The sequence below is a fragment of the Ixodes scapularis genome, unplaced genomic scaffold (assembly GCF_016920785.2).
Source record: "Ixodes scapularis isolate PalLabHiFi unplaced genomic scaffold, ASM1692078v2 PGA_scaffold4__175_contigs__length_147842914, whole genome shotgun sequence".
In the NCBI taxonomy this organism is placed as follows: domain Eukaryota; kingdom Metazoa; phylum Arthropoda; class Arachnida; order Ixodida; family Ixodidae; genus Ixodes; species Ixodes scapularis.
In genome coordinates this window covers 63,212,193-63,218,277 of record NW_024609879.1, presented here as the reverse complement: position 1 = coordinate 63,218,277, position 6,085 = coordinate 63,212,193, and the positions used below count along the sequence as shown (strand labels likewise).

Sequence of the window (6,085 nt, the reverse complement as noted above, 5' to 3'; positions counted from 1 at the left end):
TGTTATGTTCAATGTCACGTGGCAAAAGGAGGGCCACAAAAGCCATAACGGCGTTGGCACAACTGTCTGTAAACACTGGCTTGTGCCTCAATTTAAAGGTGCTTTCTAACTTCTGTCTTGCGTGCAGTCAGCACCAAGACCTCGGGAGTGAAGAAGAGGAAGTGTGGCAGGGATTTCATGGCCCTGTTTGTGAGAAGAGCACTGAGTGCTCCTTTCACGCTATGGAAATGGAGGCAGCAGTGTGCATAGGGATGCGGACCCCCTAACAGAAGACAGCATTGCACTTCACCAAACTTCTAAGTGACGGGGACAATAAAGCTTTTAGTGCCGCCTCCGAGGCAAAAGTGTATGACGAAACATCCGTTGAAAAGCAAGACTATACGAACCATGCGGCAAAGCGCCTAGGCACTGCACTTAGTAAACTGAAGTTACCTCTTCCACGTGGTGAGAAGTTGAAGGATGGGCTGATACAGAAGTTGTAAAACTACTACCGGATAGCAATCACCATGCACTGAGGCAACGTTCAGAAAATGTATTGTGCCATTTGGGCGTCCTATTTTCACTTATGTTCAACAAATGCTGCTAAGAGCCATGAGTTCTGCCTCAAAGGAGTGGAATCGTGGTGCAAGCACCGGCGGGTCGAAGCACTGGGAGAGCCTGCACCGGACCACACTCCGCTTCTGACAAAGGCGCAGGCTCTGGCTCTGCTGCCTATATACAGGCATCTCACAGAAGAAAAGCTGTTCACCTGCTGCTTACAAGGGAAAACTCAAAACGCAGCAGAGTCTTTGAACAGCAAAATCTGGCTGCTATGCCCCAAGACAAAGTTTGCTTCCAGGACTGTTGTGGAAACAGCAACTGCCATTGCTGTTTTGTGGTACAACAGGGGGCATGGAAGCTTTCAGCTAGTGCTTCAGGAGCTTGATGTACTGCCACCAGAAGAGCTTGTTGTCCTGGGCAGCTCCCATAACCAGAGAAGAATGAAAAAACTGTTAGCCCACCAAACTGCTGAAGCCCGGGCACATCGCCGTAATGTGGTGAAGAGAGCACGTCTCGCGGACTCCACTGGGGAAGACCTTGAGGGACCAATCCAGGAGAGTTCTAATGAAATTGACTGTATTTTGGACATATTGCTTTATTTTAGCAAGAAATTTCATGTGCTTTTGTCATGCTTTTGAGAAATACAGAGGTTTGAAACTTTCAACTGCATTTTTCTCCGTTTGTAGTTTTCAGCATTTTTCACGCTTTGTGCAACAAAGTTTAAATACTTACAATTGTCAGATTTGGATGAAATATTTTACACAGCTTCTTCAAAGTGTGTAGAATGTTGATATCAATCTGAATTTTCAATATCCCTTCTAAACTTATTGCAAAAATTTAAAATGTTGACTCATAGTACCTAAAATGTACACTTTTGGTATTCCTGAATTTTTTTTACAAATATAGGATAATATCAATTTCAAGTAGTTTTTAACATACCACCTTACCTAGCAGCAACATGAGCTATTGCAGGATGCACTAAAGATATATTTATTTAACAAAAAGGTGCGCACAAAAAGCCCCATATTGTGTTTTTGTGGACTCTCTTACACAAAAACCAACAAAGCTACATAAAAACAAAACCTATTTGGAATTAGCATTAAAAACTCAATCAATGACCAAAGTTTCATAACCTTAGGTCTAATATTAAAGAAAAAGTGCTTCCGAGGAGCATCTTCAATGAAGTACGCGTTTAGCCAGACTGGGCCCCGGCAGGCGTCGTTTTTAAATCATATTTTCAGAGTTTTTCCGTTTTCGTGAGTGGCGTCGCGCCGCTGGTCACGTGGCGGAACCATAAGAGGGGTTTGCGTTCTACGAGAAAATTACAAATAGAAGAGTCGATCTGAGAGGAGCAAACTTGATTCCTTTTTAGTCTCTAACTGTTGACACCAAAAGAAGTTGTACCAATCCTTCCTGGTTAGTATGTGGTCTGCAACCATCCGCATGTTAGTCCCTTGCTGGGACACCTCCTTTATTCTAACTGTGACCCACCGAAGTTCTTTCCTGTATTTGTCTAAGCCGTACTCCGTGCGTATAGACAGCGCGCGTATGCTATCCAAATGTTTTCATACATACATATACCTCCGCATGTTACGTATCTCTATGCGCGCACATGTTGAACTTAGTACAAAACTTCTTTTAGGGTTAGCGACCTGCGAGACGCTCTCAAAAACCTAAGGTGTTCAGGGGTAGAGCGCGTCCACCGGCGTGCTCTACCCCTGAGCACTCTGCTTGACGTCATTGGTCACGTGAGAGTTACTAAACCACGCCCATCCCCTTACAACGTCCCGAAAATCGCCCCCGGGTTGGAGATGCGTGCCGGTATACCAGTTGCTGAGCCTGTATAGTGTGCTGGCTTCACTGAGCGACACAAATTATTCCTGATTATACGAGGAAACTAGGGTGTTATGAGCACAGGTCACCTTTTTATTCTGTAAACAAAAACAGTGCTTAGCATAAGATTTACACCAGACGGCACGTTTTAATTCTGAAACAGAACCAAAACTAACCTCTATTTTGAATTTAATTTCATGATATATGTGTTCATTTTGGATTCTTTCATAACTCAAGATGCACAATTATTGAACCAAAAAAGTTGCTAGCAGAAACTTTACTTTGTGACATACGTGTCACAAAATCGTCGAAAGTATGTTGAAAAAATCAGCGCTGATATTTGTGTGTTCTTGCTGCCTTTTCTTGCTCAGAAATATTCACCTGAAATAATGAACTGCAGGCCTTCTAATGGGTATTGAGGTATTTAGATGATTAATTGCTTTAACAATATTCACAGCACAATATTAACAGAATCAATCCAAATATTACCAAATAGTGCCATGGGTGATGAGTTTAGATATGTTCACAAAACATATAAATTAAGAAGCGCTGCTATCACGACAAAAATCCAAAGATGGAATCCAAGTCAGCAACGCGCGACAGATAGGACTTTGTATTACATCCAGTGTTTCACTGTTTGTCTTGATAACGGTGTCAAATTTTTTTTTTCATATGCTAAAATAAAAATTGAGACCTTTCTGGAAAGACTAGTATGGGTAAATGGAATATTTTTGTGATCCTGACGTTTAATGGAGGCCTACTATGCCATAATTTGTATTACAAATAATGCAATTAAGATATTATAATATGTAGCATTTCAAGATCTAATATAGTTTGTTGCTTATGATCTAATTTCAAGTGTGCAAACGAGTATGGAAATTAAATGTGTGCAAATTATCAACACTGGTGTCAAATCCAGCATTTTTAATTAACAAGTTGTAAAACAAAAACCGTCTAAAATCAATTAAAACATTCTAGCTAATCTGAGAAATCCATGTAAAATTACATTAATTGTGGGTAAAGCATATGGTGCTATATAAATCGCGACTTTTGACAATCGGCGAAACTTCCAAAGTCGCCGCCAGTCCTTCCCCCCCTCCCTTCCCCAAAAAAGGGTTTTGTTCCTTCTTTTCCTGTAATTACCAATCTTCCCAGAACATTAGTTTCTTAATATTAACACGCCGTCGTTTTGCCAATCACAGCCTTTTCAAGTAGGAACGCCTACTCGCTTGCACGTTTGCTTGTTGCAGCACGTTTCGTTGGGGTTGGGAACCGGTGAAACAGTAGCGAGTTTTAGTATTGTGCATACGAGCGAACACAAGCACTGTGTGTTTGCATCAGCAATGTGTGTTCCACACTGCATGTGAGCGGAGCTCAAGATTGCGGCCTTTGATAAGAGCATGGCGACAAAGTGAATATGCGCAGCGTGGAGCACGCAGCGCAAATGCACGGTGCTTGCGTTTCCTTTTGTACGCGATACTAAAACCCTCTAATAAGGTACAATCCCATACCAACTGCAGCACTACGTTGGGACAGTGACGAGTGCTGTTTGCGTTCAGAAATGACATTTCGCGAGCCATGATTGAAGCAGTTTCGCCGTGCCCGCTGAGCAAGAGAACCGGCGGACCCTCACTAGAGCACTTCTCGTTTCCGTCGCAAGCGGGCGAGCAACAAGGTGGAGACGCGAATATACTCACCTACTGCTGTGATTTCTCGCAACGAGCGATATATCCAGGATTTCTCTCGGGAAGAATCGGAAGATGTGGCTTAGAAAATCCGGGCTAGCGGTCCTGCCAAAGAACACGCATCATTAAAACTTGCCTTGGCGCGCGGTAAAAAATAAAATGCAATTAGCATTTTAGCTGCTCAGAGCCCTTGACCCTAATCTTTTTCCAAAAGATACTCGTGAGCTCGTCACAGTCACCTAAAAAGCGAGCCACAAAAAAAAAAACAAAAAAAAAACAGCAAAAAAAAATTTTTTTTGTTGTTTTTTTTTTGTTTTGTTTGTTTGTTTTATGCTCCAGTGACTATAGACCTTTGCAAAAAGAGCGCTCTGGCCACCGCCATTTTGCGAATCGAGCGACCTCTATCAGCCAGCAATTTCCGGCACCCGCCTGAGCTGTGGAAACCCGGTCAGCGCGACTCCCCACCTGCTTTTTGCATTCGGAGTTCGCCGGCTTTTCTTGGAAGTTTTTACTTTATTCGCCTGTTTAGGATGCTCACCCTTTGTATGTTATCTTCCACTGTGAGAACCAGGGAATACCAGGGCCCGTAGCCCACTCGGCGTTCGTAGGAAAGGAACGAAGAGAGCGAACGTCAAGCAGCCCGCAACGCAGGCAGTTCGACGTTCTTGGAGGATTATTTCCGTTGAGGTAATCTCCAAAAAGCCTTCCCGGCTGTCTTCCGGGTCTTCGCGAAAAATAGCTGATATGGTCGGGTCCGGGGTGTGAGGACAGAATAAACAGGTTCGTTCATTTGCTTTGAAGCTGTGCAAAAAACGAGCTCTCTCCTACATGTTCCCCAAAACGCGCCGGATTCCGTCCGATTGCCGTGAAGTGACTATCGTCGACACTGTATATTGGATATGCTGTGTTATTTGAGACCTTTCTCAAATCCTGTTCGGATAACGCGGCACCGTGGGGTACGTTCAATATATGTTGTTCGATTGATAAGACTCATTGAATCTCATGTTGTGGGCGGCGAGGAATATCCATGCAGTTCGGATATCCTGTGTGGTCAAATATTTTGAACACACATGGCTGAGTGTACGGTGCCGTAAAACGATGAACATAAAATGAAACAAACATTCCAGTTGCATTTGTTCTGTCGCACACGGACTCACCAAAACAGCTTTCATTTCTTTGTTTTTGTTCCCAAAAATAGAGCACTGCTTTCTTAAATACCTCTATAAATTATGTTCGCCACAGAACACAAAATAAAAAACGCGGCAATTTAGCCTCCACCAGCGTCCGGAATTGCGCCTACACAGGCTGCCACTGCTCACTGACGAGAAACTCCACAGCTCAGCGTAGTCGAGCAACACTGACGTACACTCTCGAAACCAGCGATGCGCGCTGTAAATCGCTTCGTTCGAGACTGCCGCTGTATCCAGTAGAAATCCGAAGGGTTAAAAGAATTATGCCCAGTAGGAACAAAGGGGATGGGGTGCCTGTAGGACCTGGGACGCTTTGCAAATGGACAAGGACATAAAAGAAAGAAAAGGAAAAGGGAGCGGGAAAATAAGGAAACGAGGGAATCTTCTGCCCGGAAGGATCAGTTTTTGCGGGTTTGACTTTTAAGATAAAATTTGTGAGCTTAGACAGCATTTCATTCCATCGAGGATACTCACAGAAAGAAGGGGTCGAAGCAAGCCGTGGTTTTCAAGAGCACTGCACAATCTCGTGCAAAAGGGCCCGAGTGTCACACTTACTGCCTAACAACGAGACTCGCAAAATGAGGAAAATTAAAAAAGTTGCTCAAAAATAAAAAAGGACATTCGCACCACCAAAGATACTTATAATAATTTCGTGGGGTCATAGCTAAAAGACAATCCAAAAAATGCTGCAGGTATGTAAAAAGAAAATGGAAAGGATGCCATAGCCATTGCCACTTGCCTCCAGTGAGGACGATCACGATAACGGCTAAAGCGGAAATTTTTAACCAGTACTTTTGGTCTGTTTTCACTACCGTAATACCAGATGATGACGGAGAT

The 6,085-nt window shown here is 43.4% G+C and overlaps 1 pseudogene; it reads left to right on the top strand.

Moving 5' to 3' along the window:
• Positions 1-221: 221 nt before the first annotated feature.
• LOC121837774 lies at positions 222-1,178 on the top strand (annotated as a pseudogene).
• The last annotated feature ends 4,907 nt before the right edge of the window (positions 1,179-6,085 follow it).